Source organism: Mustelus asterias, chromosome 14 (assembly GCF_964213995.1).
Source record: "Mustelus asterias chromosome 14, sMusAst1.hap1.1, whole genome shotgun sequence".
Lineage (NCBI taxonomy): Eukaryota > Metazoa > Chordata > Chondrichthyes > Carcharhiniformes > Triakidae > Mustelus > Mustelus asterias.
In genome coordinates, this window is record NC_135814.1 from 95,336,016 (window position 1) to 95,352,665 (window position 16,650).

The window sequence follows — 16,650 nt, forward strand, 5'->3', positions numbered from 1 at the left end:
GTGCCCCCATTCCCTCCCCCCCACCCCCCTCACCCCCCCCCCCCTCACCCCCCCCCCTCACCCCCCCCCACCCCTCCTCTTCCCCCCACCGTCTCCCCCTCCATCTTCCCCGCTGTCTCCACTTCTCAACACCTCCACTCTCGGTGTGGTCACACCGCTTGTCCAAGGTTCAGTCTTGGCTGAGCTTCATTGTCCTCGAGTTGAAGATTGAGTGAATTGAAAGCATTGTCTTCATCCCTCCACCTGCCCCTCACTCCCCCACCCCTCCCAGCCACCCCCTCAGGATAAACAGCACTGTTCAGAATCTTAACCATCCATTAGAATACCTAATAGAGGTATATAAGATGTTGAGAGGCATAGATTGGGTGGACTCTCAGAGGCTTTTTCCCAGGGTAGAAATGGCTGCTACGAGAGGACACAGGTTTAAGGTGCTAGGGGGTAGGTACAGGGGAAATGTTAGGGGGAAGTTTTTCACACAGAGGGTGGTGGGCGAGTGGAATCGGCTGCCGTCAGTGGTGGTGGAGGCAAACTCAATAGGGTCTTTTAAGAGTACATGGGACTTAATGGGATGGAGGGTTATACGTAGTGTTGCCGGGCAAGGTGGTGGAGGCGGACACACTGGGAACGTTTAAGACTTATCTAGACAGCTATATGAACGGAGTGGGAATGGAGGGATACAAAAGAGTGTTCTAGTTTGGACCAGGGAGCGGCGCGGGCTAATTGTTCCTTGTTTCTCGTTTCAAGGCTTCATTCTATGATCATCTTGCTGGTGCCAGTACAGAGCGAGACTGCGGATAGTTGGGAACCTGTCTCGGGGGCAGGGAATTCATATGGTGTTCGTGGAAGTGGAAATGACTAGGGTTGGGAAGCATTTTCCGATCAGGGCCATTGTGATCTCCTGGACTCGTTTCGATCGCCTCAGGGGGTCGGAGAGGAAATTCCCAGATTTTTTTTTTTCCCCATATTGGCCCTGGGGTTTTTCACTCTGGGTTTTCGCCTCTCCCTGGAGATCACATGGTCTGGAATGGGGGGGTAGGGGTGAGTTAATAGGTTGTGATGAACAAAGCATCGTAGCTGTGAGGGACAGCTCGGTGGATAGGATATTGGTATGTAGATAGGCTGGAAAATTGGGCGGGGATCCTGGATTCGGGATTCAATCCTGGACCGGGGAGCGGTGCGGGCTTGGAGGGCCGAAGGGCCTGTTCCTGTGCTGTATTGTTCTTTGTTCTTTGTTCTTTGTTTGTAGGCCTAAAAGGTAGGGATATGTTCGGCACAACTTGTGGGGCCGAAGGGCCTGTTTTGTGCTGTAGTTCTTCTACGTTTCTTCTATGTTTCTATTTAACCTTGCAAACTCTCCGTTATATCAAATAAACTCGCGTTTATATAGTACTTCTCCTGAGCACCGGACACACCGAAGTATTCTGCAGCCACTGAAGTACTTTTGAAGTGTGGTGACTGTTGTAATGTGGGAAATGCAGCAGCTAATGTGTGCACAGACACCAATGTGATAATGACCAGAGAATCCGGCTTTATTTGAATTGTGTTGAGGGATAAACATTGGCTGGGACACCAGGGAGGACTCTGCTGTTCCCCTTCAAAATGGCACCAGGCGAGTGGAGGGCAAGTTCCTCTCCAAGCCTCTTGCCATCCTGACTTTGATTTTGATTTGATTTATTATTGTCACATGTATTAACATACAGTGAAAAGTTTTGTTTCTTGCACGCTATAGAGACAAAGCATACCATTCATAGAGAAGGTAATGAGAGAGTGCAGAATGTAGTGTTACAGTCATAGCTAGGGTGTAGAGAAAGATCAACTTAATGCAACCTCTTCCTATGCCTTTTAGCTTTGACAAAGGATCATCTGGACTCAAAACGTCAGCTCTTTTCTCTCCTTACAGATGCTGCCAGACCTGCTGAGATTTTCCAGCATTTTCCCTCTTGCTTTCTACTTAATGCAAAGTAAGTCCATTCAAAAGTCTGACAGCAGCAGGGAAGAAACTGTTCTTGAGTCGGTTGATACGTGACCTCAGACTTTTGTATCTTTATCCCGACGGAAGAAGGTGGAAGAGAGAATGTCCAGGGTGCGTGGGGTCCTTAATTATGCTGGCTGCTTTGCCGAGGCAGTGGGAAGTGTAGACAGAGTCAATGGATGGGAGACTGGTTTGCGTGTTGGACTGGGCTACATTCACGACCTTTTGTAGTTCCTTGCAGTCTTGGGCAGAGCAGGAGCTAACCTAACCCATGCATCTTTGGAGTGAAGGAGGAAACCGGAGCATCCGGAGGAAACACACGCAGATACGGGGAGAACGTGCAAACTCCACACAGACAGTCATCCAAGACTGGAATCGAACCCGGGTCCCTGACGCTGTGAGGCAACAGTGGTAACCATTGTGCCACCATGCCCTCCTTAGAGGAAACCCATCACTCCAAGTACGTTTTTAATCACCCTTGCCCCATATCCCTGGCTTTAACTCAACTCAACCATCTTTTTAAAAATTCCACCAATATCACTGCAAGGTGCCTTGGGGTATTCTTCTGGATTGAATCAACAATTCCCACGTGACTTGTTGGGGATTTTGTTTTTATTCATTCATGGGACATGGGCGTCGCTGGCTGGGCCAGCATTTATTGGCCATCCCTAGTTGCCCGAGGGCAGTTGAGAGTCAACCACATTGCTGTGGCTCTGGAGTCACATGTAGGCCAGACCAGGTAAGGACGGCAGATTTCCTTCCCTAAAGGACATTAGTGAACCAGATGGGTTTTCCCGTTTCATGTTCATTCTTAATTCCAGATTTTTTTTATTGAATTCAAATTCCACCATCTGTCGTGGCGGGATTCGAACCCGGGTCACAGAGCATTAGCTGAGTTTTTGGATTAATAGACTTGTGATAATATCACTAGGCCGTCACCCACCCCAAGGATATAATTCCTTGGAAGTGAAATTCTCTGCCACAAAGTTGAGGAGGCCAGAGGCCCAGCCTGCAGCCATGTGTTGAACAACACATTGACAGCCGTACAAAAGCAGAGATCATTCCCGGGTGACTACTGAATGGAAACTCACCAGCGTTTCAATATAAACTTTAACTGTTGCTGTTAATAGAGTGCAAGGTATCTCCAGCACCATCTGACTTACAGAACAGGCAGTTCGGAAGCCTACTTAACAACCCAGCAAAGCTAAGGAGACGCAGCCTGATTGCTTCATTAACATTGGATCATTACAGAGCCAGGAGGAAGAAGAGGAATGAACCCATTCGCTGAAGCTGTACCGTAATTCCGGGCCCGGGATAAAATGGGAGCGGTTTGCGGGCAGCCCTTGCTTCTGAGGTTGGCGTTGTTTGTGCCACCTGACGGGCGGGAGGTTGCGAACTTGCCATGGTGTGCAGGCTGATGCCAGCGGCAATGGCAAACCCACCTATATGCCCCTGATGGCTGGCTCACTTGTACCAGCCATGGGCAGGAGGTTGGGAACTTTTCCTTATCCCTTCGCCGGATGTGGGCATCAGCTGGCAATGCCAGCATTTGTTGCCCATTCCGCCAAGCCACTTCGGAGGGCGGTTAAGAGTCAACCACATCGCCAGCTAAAGGTTTCAAAGTTTATTTATTAGTGTAGGCTTGCATTAACACTGCAATGAAGTTACTGTGAAAATCCCCCAGTGCCTGTTCGGGTACACTGAGGGAGAATTTAGCATGGCCAATGCACCTAAGGAAATCGGAGGAAATCGGAGCACCCGGAGAAAGCCCACGCAGACACGGGGAGAATGTGCAGACTCCGCACAGACAGTGACCCGAGGCTGGGAATTGAACCCGGATCCCTAGCGCTGTGAGGCCGCAGTGCTAACCACTGTATCACCGTGCCGCCCCAATGTTTATATAGGGCTGGAAACACGTGGAAAAATCAGCCCAGTTAAAGATAACACCATTTCCTTCAGGCCTTAAGTGAACCAGATGTTTTTTTCTTTGTAATGATAATTATAGCTCTGGGTTATGACTGAGATTAACTCCATATTTATTAATTGAGTTTAAAAAGTACCAGCTGGCATGGTGGGATTTGAACCTACGTCCCCTGGAAATTAGACCGGGCCTTGTGATTACTGACCCACTGATGTTACCACTGAATTGTAGACTCCTACCAGTCAGGAGGCCCTGTGTGCCGGTGTGCCCACACCCTTGCTGTCCTTCTGTTACATTGCAGCCTCTGTTAGGCCTACACATCCTTCTTAAAGTGCGGGGCCCAGAAGGAAACACAAGGCAAGGCCTAGACAGTGACGTATGAACTTGGTATATTGTGGGGGGCTAAAGAAGCAAAGGCAGGCCAACCCCTCACCTCTATCACTCTCCTGCTAATTGAAACCTCCATGGAATGAACCAGAAATGGGCAGCTTAGAATAGTGGTTTTTTAGACACTCCAGGATGGTGGCAGTGGTGAGGGAACTCTACTATGTGCAGAGATTGGAAGCTGTTCCCCTCAGAGCAGAGCAGTTTAGGGGGAGATTAAATAGGTGTTAGCAAGGGTTTGATTTGATTTGATTTATTATTGTCACATGTATTAGTATACAGTGAAAAGTATTGCTTCTTGAGCGCTAAATAGACAAAGCATACCGTTCATAGAGAAGGAAAGGAGGGAGTGCAGAATGTAGTGTTACAGTCATAGCTAGGGTGTAGAGAAAGATCAACTTAATGCAAGGTAAGTCCATTCAAAAGTCTGATGGCAGCAGGGGAGAAGCTGTTCTTGAATCGGTTGGTACGTGACCTCAGACTTTTGTATCTTTTTCCCGACGGAAGAAGGTGGAAAACAGAATGCCCAGGGTGCGTGGGGTCCTTAATTATGCTGGCTGCTTTGCCGAGGCAGCGGCAAGTGTAGACAATGGATGGGAGGCTGGTTTGCGTGATGGATTGGGCTACGTTTACGACCCTTTGCAGTTTCTTGCGGTCTTGGGCAGAGCAGGAGCCATACCAAGCTGTGATACATCTGGAAAGAATGCTTTCTATGGTGCATCTGTAAAAGTTGGTAAGAGTCATAGATGACATGCCAAATTTCCTTCGTCTTCTGAGAAAGTGAAGGCGATAGAGTGGACAGTGAGAGAGGGGATCTTTGGCTTGGCAGCGATGGTGGTGTCCTTACCTCTGGGTTAGATGTTCTTGGTTTGAATATCACTTCAAGGGCTGGAAGACGTGTTTGGAATTTGGCCCAGCAAATTAATAATCCGCCTGTTAATCCTTCCAGTCTGCCTCGTGGCAGGGTGGCGTTAGAGTGGGAGAGTCTCCTGGTCAGCCGTACGACAGATGGCAGCGTGGCAAACCACTTTGCCAAGCATGGATCAGTCCAATCAGAGAATCATAAAATTATAGAATCTCTACAGGACAGAAGGAGGCCATTCGGCCCATTGACTCTGTATTGACAACAATCCCACCCAGGCCCCATTCCCGTGAGCCCACACATTTACCCTGCTCATCCCCTGACTCAATTTAGCATGGCCAATCCCCCCATTTTTGGATTGTGGGGGGAAACTAGAGCACCCAGTGGAAACCCATGCAGACACGGGGAGAACGTGCAAACTCCACACAGACAGTGACCCAAGGCCGGAATTGAACCCTGGCCCCTCACGTTGTGAGGCAGCAGTGCTAACCCCTGCGCCACCGTGCCACCCAATGGGAGTCCATGGTTGCCAAACCCTCTTAGGGCATGGTACCCAAAAGTGGGAGAGATAGAGAAGAATTGAATACTACAACAGATGAGGCGAGTGAGTTGTAATGTCTGACAGACCAATAGCAACAAATTTAATCACAACCTCTAACTGGATATATGTTTGAAAAGGAAATATTTACACAACAAAGGGGAAAGAGAGTGTGGGCAGTGGGACTACCACAGAAAATAGTTGAGGCCAAAACATTGTGCAATTTTCAGAAGGAATTAAGTATTAACTCTTGGGACTAAAAGGATCAAGGGACATGAGGGGAGAAGCTGGGATCAGGATATTGAATTTGATGATCAGTCATGATTCTAATGAATGGCGGAGCAGGCTCCAAGGGCCGAATGGCCTCCTCCTGCTTCCTGTTTCTATGTTTCTATAACTAACTGGGTCGCTCTTTCAAAGAGATAGCACAGGCATAATGGGATGAATGGTCCCACCCCTCCATGCACGATTCCAGTAAGCTCATTTTTGTTTTTGGAAGAGGAGGCTTTGTTAAAAGGTGAGGACAAGGGTGTGCAGTGCAGGGGTCTTTATACCCGTGGGTCCTGGGTTCAAGTCTGACTCAGTGAAAGGGGACAATGGGCGGAAGTTTACGGTCTCGCTCATCCTGAAAGCATAAAATCCCGCCCAAGGTCAATGGACATTTTCATGATCCGCGCCCCCCCCCGCACTCCGCCCCCCCCCCCCCCCCCGCCCCCGCCACATGCTCCAATTCTCGTGGCAGGCGGGATGGTAAAATTCCAGCCAATCTGTTTTCTGCGCTGGGTAGAACTTTCCTGATAGAATATGGCTTTCATCCAGGCTAAATTTGATGAAATGCTTGTCTTCATTGGCCAGGACGTTGAGTTTAAAAATTGGCAAGTCATGTTACAGCTTTATAGAACCCTGGTTAGGCCTCACTTGGAATATAGTGTTCAATTCTGGTCGCCACACTCCCAGAATGATGTGGAGGCTTTGGAGAGGGGACAGAAAAGATTCACCAGGATGTTCTCTGGTATGGAGGGCATTAGCTATGAGGAGAGGTTGGAGGAACTTGATTTGTTCTCACTGGAACAACAGAGGTTGAGGGGTGACCTAATAGAAGTCTTACAAGATTATGAGGGGCATGGACAGAAGCTTTTTCCCAGGGTGGAAGAGTCAATTATGAGGGGGCATAGGTTTAAGGTGCGAGGGGCAAAGTTTAAAGGAGATGTCTGAGGCAAATTTTTTACACAGAGGGTGGTGGGTGCCTGGAACTCGCTGCCGGGTGAGGTAGTGGAAGCGGACACCATAGTGACTTTTAAGGGGCGTCTGGACAAATACATGAATAGGGTGGGAATAGAGGGATATGGTCCCCGGAAGGGTAGGGGGTTTTAGTTCAGTCGGGCAGCATGGTCGATGCAGGCTTGGAGGGCCGAAGGGCCTGTTCCTGTGCTGTAATTTTCTTTGTTCTTTGAAATCCAAGCCCTTCAGTGGGGATTAGGAATCACTCACTTCAGACGAGAGAGCCTGGGTGGTAGGCCGGGTCAGGGAATTTTGCCCTTCTACGTTTGCAGTGTGGGTTGAAGTTGAGGTCAGAGAGGAGAAGAGGAAATTTCCGTCTCTTTAATGGTCGCCAAAGTCAAACGCCACTCAATGTCGCATTGCAACGCCAAGAATATAAAACATTCCAGCTGCCTACACCATATCCCACTGGAGGTGGGGGTTGGAGTAGCGGCGAGGGGGTTCTATGAGGCAAGCGGGGAGGGTGGCAGGTGGAGAGGAAACACAAATTTCAGCGGTCAATCGGTAAGTTCCTTGCTAACATAATGTGGGAACGTTAGTGCGAGCTGTAAGGGGTTAACATCATGAGGATTTTATTGTCAGTATAAACCAAACCACAAGACTTATATGAACAGGCCTTCCCTTTAATCTGGAGGACGTGCCACTCTGATTAGAAACATGTGCAGTCTGACAGCCTGTAATATTCTCTTCCAATGGCTGCATGAGAATGGTATTAGTTAGCACAACCTTCAGGCTGACAACGGCACAATTCAATCTGAGGCCTTGACTGATTAGGTTTTATGTAATTTAGCTTCAAGTTGTGTGAGATGAAGAGTGAATTCTCCACGAGCCAGGGCCTGTCTGTCATTCAGCGTCCATGTGTGATGTCAGCCTGTCTAATTCTGTTCGTTCTAAAGCCAGTCATGTAAAGTGATCAAAGATTGGCCTCCATCACAAGATAGGTGGGGGGGGGGATATCTGGTTCTACCTGATCTGGAGCACAAGTTTCAGCTGAGTTAGAGGTTTTGTGAGGTTCACCTCAGTCCCACTGCAGAGAATTGAGTGCAAAGCGCCTGCCGACACTTCCCATGCTGCGCTCGGGAGGGTGCTGCACTGCCGTTCACACCGGTGGGATTTTCCCATCCCGCTGCAGTGAACGGAGATTTGGCTGGGCGCCAAATTCTCCAGCTTCGCTGCAGGGGGAGCATGGGGTGAGCAGCTGGTAAGACCATGCCCACTATCTTACAGAGTGAGATGTTAAATTAAGGCCATAAGACCATAAGATAAAGGAGTGGAATTAGGCCATTCGGCCCATCGAGTCTGCCCCGCCATTCAATCATGGCTGGCATGTTTCTCAACCACATTTTCCAGCCTTTTCCCCGTAACCTTTGACCCCCCTTACCAATCAAGAACCTATCTATCCCTGTTTTAAATATACTCAATGACCCGGCCTCCACAGCCTTCTGTGGCAATGAATTCCACAGATTCACTACCCTCTGGCTGAAGAAATTCCTCTTCATCTCGGTTCTAAAGGATCGTCCCTTTACTCTGAGTCTGTGCCCTCGGATCCTCTCCGACTGATGGAAACATCTCCCCCACGTCCATTCTATCCATGCCTTTCAATATTCCATAGTCCGCCCTGTCAGATGGATGTAAATGATCCCCGGCACTGTTTTGGAGACCAAAGGGAGTTCCCGCCAGTCTGATAATTAAGACAGATTCTCCCACATTGTTATCTGTGGGAGCTTGCTGTGCACAAATTAGCAGCTGAGTTTCCTACGTTTCGACATTGGCTACACTTCAGCAGCACTTCATTGGCTGTTAAGTCCCTTCAGACATCTTGAAGTCATGAGAGGCTTTACAAATATAACTCTTTGGCTGGGATTTTCCAGCCGCACTGGCTCCGAAACTGGAAAATCCCACTCAAGGTCAATGGACCTTTCCATGGTCCGCCCCTTGCCCACTCCGATTCCCGTGGCAGGCAGAATGGGTAAATTCACCCCCTTGTCTTTTGTTTGACTAGGAGACAGCATTGGTTAGAGCAGCTCTGTGTGGCAATTATTACAATCTAAAAGGTCAGGCTGGAATATAAATTGGAAGCATTGTTGAGAGAGACAACCAAATCTTCATAAGAGTGGCAATCTGCGCTTATTTCCTTACCTTACTCTGGATCTGCACATTTCTCACGACAGAGGCCTGCAGAGAAATGTGGAACATAGCTGCTTCTGGAGGCCTTCAGTATAGTGTAGAAATTGCAGAAGAAACAAAGTAACCTCCCCCCACCCTTTCTACAGCTGCTCTATTTCAATATGTATTATATATTTAAAAGGGTTGCAGATTACTTTAAGAGCTGATCACATGATTTGACTGTGACGTCATTAGGGTGTTGCCACAGGTTGCTCTTTTACTTTTAGTTTTGTATTCTGTAGAGCAGCTCTTCAATAAAACCTGTTGTGTGCTACTTTGAATCTATGTATGCAAACTGAGGGCGGGATTAACCGGCCGCACACACCCCGTGACCAGAAATTCCCACCCTGAGGTCAACGGACCTTTAAATGGTCCGCCAAGTTTCCTCTGCTGCCCACTACAATTATCGCATTGGGCGGGATGGGTAATTTCCGGCGCAAGTCTTGGATAGGCAAATGGAGCACACTAGGATGATAGGGAGTGGGATAGCTTGATCTTGGTTTCAGATAAAGCTCGGCACAACGTCGTGGACTGAAGGGCCTGTTCTGTGCTGTACTGTTCTATGTTCTATGTTCTATGAAATGTTCTCTGTGTTATTAATACATGAATCAGCCAGCCACTTACAGTGAGGAAGAGATACCCTATGAATTGTAAATCACCAGAAGTTGCTGACCAGCTTAATCTCTCATTAGCCCTGCAAAATCTTCATCTACCCGTGATTTGAATGAGGTTCCTTTATCTGCACATTGGTTTTCCTACTCAGCTCACCACAGTAGGTTAGCTAGTCACTAATTGTATAAACGTCTTCTTAACTACATGATAATTGTTGGTGACCACCAATCAACCTCGCCTGCCCAGAAAAGTAAACAAGTCAAAATGAGGGATCTCATTCCTTCAGTTACGAATTGTTGTTGGAGATTTTAAAAATCACAGATGTAAAATTGACATTTTTCATCTTATTTTTCAGTTCTGAATCTTTTTTTTTCCTGAACCCAATTTAATTTTCCCTCCTTTTATTTCTCCTTTTGCACCTGATTTAACATTTAATTCACCCAATTGAATTCACCCACTTTTTTCTGACTGAGTCCTTGAATCTTATTGGTTGTGGAGATACCACACGTTGTTTACCAAGGCCCCAGGTGGCCTCACCGCCCAGTTGACAGTTTGCGCTTCCGGAAAATTTGTGGGCACATCTTTTCTAAAACGGAACTGTGCACGAACGAGTCAAAATAATGTGGCACATCGTGAGATGTCCCATGTCAGCAACATCTGAGCAATGACCCCACTTGGTATATTGGTTACTTTTCATCACAATAGAATCTGAATTCTTTTCGAGGTTTTAGAGATTTATTTCCACCTGTTAAGTGTTCATTTCTTTTTTTTTTGCTTTGAGGACTAGTGGCAACAGTTTGAAGGATTGACAGGCCAATTATTTTAGTTTAGTTTATTTATTCATGCCACAAGTAGACTTCCATTAACACTGTAATGAACTTACTTTGAAAATCTCCTAGTCTCCACACTCCAGTGCCTGTTTGGGAAAATTTAGCTTGGCCAATCCATCTAACCCACACATCTTTTGGACTGTGGGGGTAAACCAGAGCACGTGGAGGAAACCCACGCAGACACGGGGAGAATGTGCTAGAATCCATAGAATCTTACAGTGCAGGAGGAGGCTGTTCAGCCCATCGAGTCTGCACTGACCACAATCCCACGCAAGTCCTATCCCCATAACCCCATGCATTTATCCTAGCTAGTCCCCGTGACACTAAAGGACAATTTAGCATGGCCAATCAACCTAACCCACACATCTTTGGACTGTAGAAGGAAACTGGAGCACCCGGAGGAAACCCACGCAGACACGGGGAGAACGTGCAAACTCCACACAGACAGTGACCCAAGGCCGGGAATTGAACCTGGGTCCCTGGCGCTGTGAGGCAGGAGTGCTAACCACTGTGCCACCCGTGCCACCCCTGGTTTGAGCAGAGACATCAACACTTCTTTCATGCTCAGCAAGTCCTGGAGCGGGACTTGAACCTGGAACTTTGAGCTCAGGGGCTGGAGCCACAAGACCACCAGTGTTGGAGACCCATTTGGGTTTCTGCCATCTACTAATGGTGTTCTTGACCTTTCGACTGTTTGCTGACATTAAAGGGGCATCGAATGGGTACTTTAGCAGAATGGTTAGGGAGCTAGTTAGCTCAGCGGGCTAGACGGCTAGCGTGTCATGCAGAATAATGCCAGGAGGGTAGGGTTCGATTCCCCGATCCGGCTGAGGTCGAGTTTGGCCCGCTTCCTCGCCTGCGCTGTGGTAAAATTAGGGGCACAAACTGTAATCCAGTGACCCTCGAATAATGGAGGTTGCGATCTGGAATAAAGAGAAAAAAATGAAAGCCTTGGTCCAATGCGCAATGGGAATACTGGCATTCCGCAATGTGGAGTAAAAAACACAAGAGGCATTTTGTTATGCTCAGCTACAAATCAAGCTTATGCTGAACTCATACATGTCCATGAATGGTGTACCCTGGGAAAGGAATCGGGGAAATATGCCAGTGGCGAGACTGTGGTAATAATACATTCCAATGTTGGCTATTGTGGCCTATTACTGGAACTTCTCTTCATAATGTTTCCCCTGAGGAGGGCTTTGACCCCATCAGCTATGTTCTGGAGGACCCGGGTTTGAATCCCACCACGGCAGATGGTGGAATTTGAATTTAATTTTTAAAATTAAGAATCTACTAATGACCATGAAACCATTGTCGATTGTCAGAAAAAACCCATCTTGTTCACTAATGTCCTTTAGGGAAGAAACTCTGCCGTCCTTACCTAGTTTTGCATGTGACTCCAGAGTCACAGCAATGCCCTCGGGCAATTAGGGATGGGCAATAAATGCTGGCTGGCCAGTGACATCCCATGTCCCATGAATGAATTTTTAAAAAATTATAATAAGTGTTATTGGTGTTCTACCACTCTGGTCATGTCAGGTGGTTGGGCGAGTGAGGAACTCACAGTGATATGTTTGAGTTCATGGCTAGACCCTTGGCTAAACAGTTCTTACTCATTGACCATCTGGTTATAATGGTCATTGATATCATGCCCACTCAGGTGACACAATAGACCATCGATGAGGAACTATAAGGACAGGGACAGAATGGGTGGAATTTTCCCATCTCGCCCGCCACAAGAATCGTAGCGGGCAGGATACGTGCCATGCAAAGGTCCATTGACCTCGGGTGGGGTTCCCTGGCTTTGGGGCCAGCACGGTCAGAAAATCCCGCCCAATGTCCGGCTGAGTGTTAAAAAGGCTAATGGAATGCTATCCTTTATTACAAGAGGAACTGAACACAGAAACTAGAAGCAGGAGGAGGCCATTCGTCCCTTCGAGCCTGCTCTGCCATTCATTTTGATCATGGCTGACCATCAAATTCAACATCTTGATCCCCCCTTCCCCCCATATCCCTTGATCCCTTTAGCCCCAAGAGCTATATCTAATTTCTTCATGAAATCAGACAACATTTTGGCCTCAGCTACATTCTGTGGTAGTGAATTCCACACATTCACCACCCTCTGGGTGAAGAAATTTCTCCTCACCTCAGTTCTATATGGTTTACCCCTTATCCTCAAACTATGACCCCTAGTCTGGACTCCCCCACCATCGGGAACATTCTTTCTGAATCTACCCTGTCTAACCCTGTTAGAATTTTATAAGTTTCTGTGAGATCCCCTCTCACTTTTCTAAACTCCAGTGAATATAATCCTAACCGACTTAGTCTCTCCTCATATGACAGACCCGCCATCCCAGGGATCAGCCTGGTACACCTTCGCTGTACTCCGTCTATAAAAAGGACATCCTTCCTTAGATAAGGACAGCAAAACTGCACACAATACTCCAGTTGTGGCCTCACCAACACCCTATACAATTGCAGCAAAACATCCCAATCCCTATACTCAAATCCTCTCTCTATGAAAGCCAACATACCATTTGCCTTCTTTACTGCTTGCTGTACCTGCGCACTTACTTTCAGCGACTGATGCACAAGGACTCCAAGGTCTCGTTGAGTATCCACCTCTCTCAATTTACACCCATTCAAGTAATAATCTGTCTTCCTATTATTGCTACCAAAGTGGATAACCTCACATTTATCCACATTATCCACCAGGAGTGCTGAGCCATGGCTTGGCCAGCACTATGAGTCTGTAGATATGTTACTGTTGGGGTTAGGGTTGGGCTGTTCTACCTGTTAATATAGTCCTATGGTACACCGCAGTTGGCTCCGCCTTCCGGGAGAGGTATAAAGGTCACTGCTCTGCCTGGTGACCCTTTAGTCTGGGATTGTATATTGTATATAGTAGCTCCGTTATTGTTGGTAATAAAAGCCTATATTTCCCGGGTACATCCAGCCTCCCGTGTGATTTATCGCGCATCAAACCCACTACCAGTTTTCACTCTAGCAAGCCAACCTCATTAGCCTGGCTGAAGTCATCACACGCTGTTTGAAGATGTCTACCATTTCATATTCTAAAATGGCCCAAAGTTTCCAAAAATGCGACGTCTTGTGACATACCCCTTGTGGTGGACCTCAGTTGTGCCTTTGTCCTATATGGACCACCGTTGTGTGTGTTTGTCATACCTGGACACATCCCCTTCCAGTTTGGTTCCTCCCCTCGGCACCTAGTATAAAGGTGGCTGTCTCCTCCCCCTTGTTTAGTCCAGGTCGGTTACTTGTTGGGATCTGCTCCTGATTCTGTTGTGAATAAAAGCCTACACTTGTATTGGCACACCAGTAGTCTTTCGCCTTATTGATAGCGCATCACCCCTTTTATCACACGCATCACAGCGAAAATGTTTTGCTCTGTAACTTGCTGTAGGTGAGAGTTGATGATGTCACCTTGATGTCAATGGAACATTAGTGGACAAGGGGATCAACGTTCCTTAGCTGGGACTAACAGGGTTTAGAGATAGAGGGTGGAATTTTCCCGTCTTGCCCGCCACGAGAGTTGTAGCAGGCGGGACACGGATGCAAAGGTCAGTTGACCTCGGGTGGGATTTTCCAGAAAATCCCGCCCAGAGAATGAAACAGAAGGAAACACAGAAGGAGATCGGGTACACCAGGAAATAAATTGAAGGAAAGAATGGTTGAACAGAGGAATCAAGCCAACAGGAAGGAAAGATTGAGAAAAAGAAAATAAAGATTTTAAGTTTCAGAAATCTTCAGACAAATTACTACCTGGAGGAATGAGAGTCCCACAGATTTACTCTTTATGTCATCATTATTCACCCAGCAAGTTCTGGGCTAATGTTAATCTGTTTTAACATTCCAACTCACTTACATTCAATCAATGTACGTGGAATTGTGACTAGAACCTCAGGCAGATAGAATCCAGACGTCTTTATTCGGATATCAGCAAGTCTGAGGTCGTTTCCGTTTGGACGTGTTTTCACCTTCTAAGCACTGGACAATTAACGAGGGCTCCATTCAGCCTCCACCAAGTAAATGAATAGGCCTGTTGGCCATAGGTTCATTACCCTGCCTTTAAAGGGCTTTCTTTATTACAGTGGCTGTATGGAGCTCAGTGGCCGAGGCTGGACTGACTTTGAACACCAGCATGGTTTCCCCGGTGAGGGCAGAACGAGCTATGACCCAAGCACTCAAGGGCCCACTGAGAGCCAGGAGGTCAAGGTCAAGGAGGTCAAGGTCAAGGAGGTCAAGGTCAAGGAGGTCAAGGTCATGGGGGCAGTCAATGCTCGCTGGAGGGGAACATTCTGAAAAACAACCAGTTGGCACACTGGCACTGCCCATCTCAAATCCCTCAACTGGGAAGAGGAGTGCATGCCAGGGCGGTGAGGAGGAAGTGGGGAGGGGGGGGGGGGGTGTGGAGGCGGTTGGGGGGCGTTGGGGGGAGGGAGTGGTGGTGATCTCATGGACATTGTGATTGTGAATAAACACAAGCCTGAAAGCAGTAATTACAGATGAATCCGCCGCAGGGAAGCTCATCACCAGGATGGTCCTCCTCCCGGTCACTGGAGAACACACGGTGGCACAATGGTTAGCACTGCTGCCTCACAGCGTGAGGGACCCAGGTTCGATTCCCGGCTTGGGTCACTGTCTGTGCGGAGTCTGTACGTTCTCCCCGTGTCTGCTTGGGTTTCCTCCGAGTGCTCCGGTGGTCGTGAGCTTCAAGTTTCCAGATCACCAACAACCTCTCCTGGTCCCCCCATGCCGACACTATAGTTAAGAAAGCCCACCAATGCCTCTACTTTCTCAGAAGACTAAGGAAATTTGGCATGTCCACTACAACTCTCACCAACTTTTACAGATGCATCATAGAAAGCATTCTTTCTAGTTGTATCACAGCTTGGTATGGCTGCTGCTCTGCCCAAGACTGTAAGAAACTACAAAGGGTCGTGAATGTAGCCCAATCCATCACGCAAACCAGCCTCCCATCCATTGACTCTGTCTACACTTCCCGCTGCCTCAGCAAAGCAGCCGGCATAATCAAGGACCCCAAGCACCCCGGACATTCTCTCTTCCACCTTCTTCTGTCGGGAAAATGATACAAAAGTCTGAGGTCACGTATCAACCAACACAAGAACAGCTTCTTCCCTGCTGCCATCAAACTTTTGAATGGATCTACCTTGCATTAAGTTAGTCTTTCTCTACACTCTAGCTATGACTGTAACATTCTGCACTCTCTCTTTTCCTTCTCTATGAATGGTATGCTTTGTCTGTGTAGCGCACAAGGAACAACACTTTTCATTGTATGTTAATACGTGTGACAATAATAAATCAAATCCGGTGCCTGTTCAGGTACAGTGAGAGAGAATTTAGCATGGCCAATGCACCTAACCAACTGTCTTTCAGACTGGGGGAGGAGACGGAGCACCCGACCTCCTCCGAAAGGGGAGGGGCGGGGGGGCGGTGGCGCAGTGGTTAACACAGTGGTGAGCGCCAGGGACCTGGGTTCAATTCTGGCCTCGGGTCACCGTCTGTGTGGCATTTGCACATTTTCCCCGTGTCTGAGTGGGTTTCCAGTCGAAAGATGTCCGGGTTAGGTTGATTGGCCATGCTAAATTGACCCAATGCAGGATAAATATGTGGGGTTTTGGGGATAAGGCCTGGGTTGGATTATGCCCGGTGTTGACCCGATGGGCCGAATGGAGTCTTTCTACAATGTAGCGATTCTATGATTCTATTATTCACCTGGAGGAAACCCAGGCAGACACGGGGAGAATGTGCAAACTCCGCACAGACAGTGACCCAAGCTGGGAATTGAACCCGGGTCCCTGGCGCTGTGAGGCAGCAGTGCTAACCACTGTGCCACTGGAAGCCATCCGACCCACCAGGTTTATATAGATTTGGGGTTTAAAATTTGTATAAAAGCAACTTGGCATGAGGTTGATGGGCCAAATGGCCTCCTGCTGTGAGATAAATGGCTCCGTGTATCACTATGAGCTCACCTTCGCAATGTCTCCTTCCTTCCATTCAGAGCTCATCGCCGTGCCAAGTATCAGTGTAACTTTTACTGGT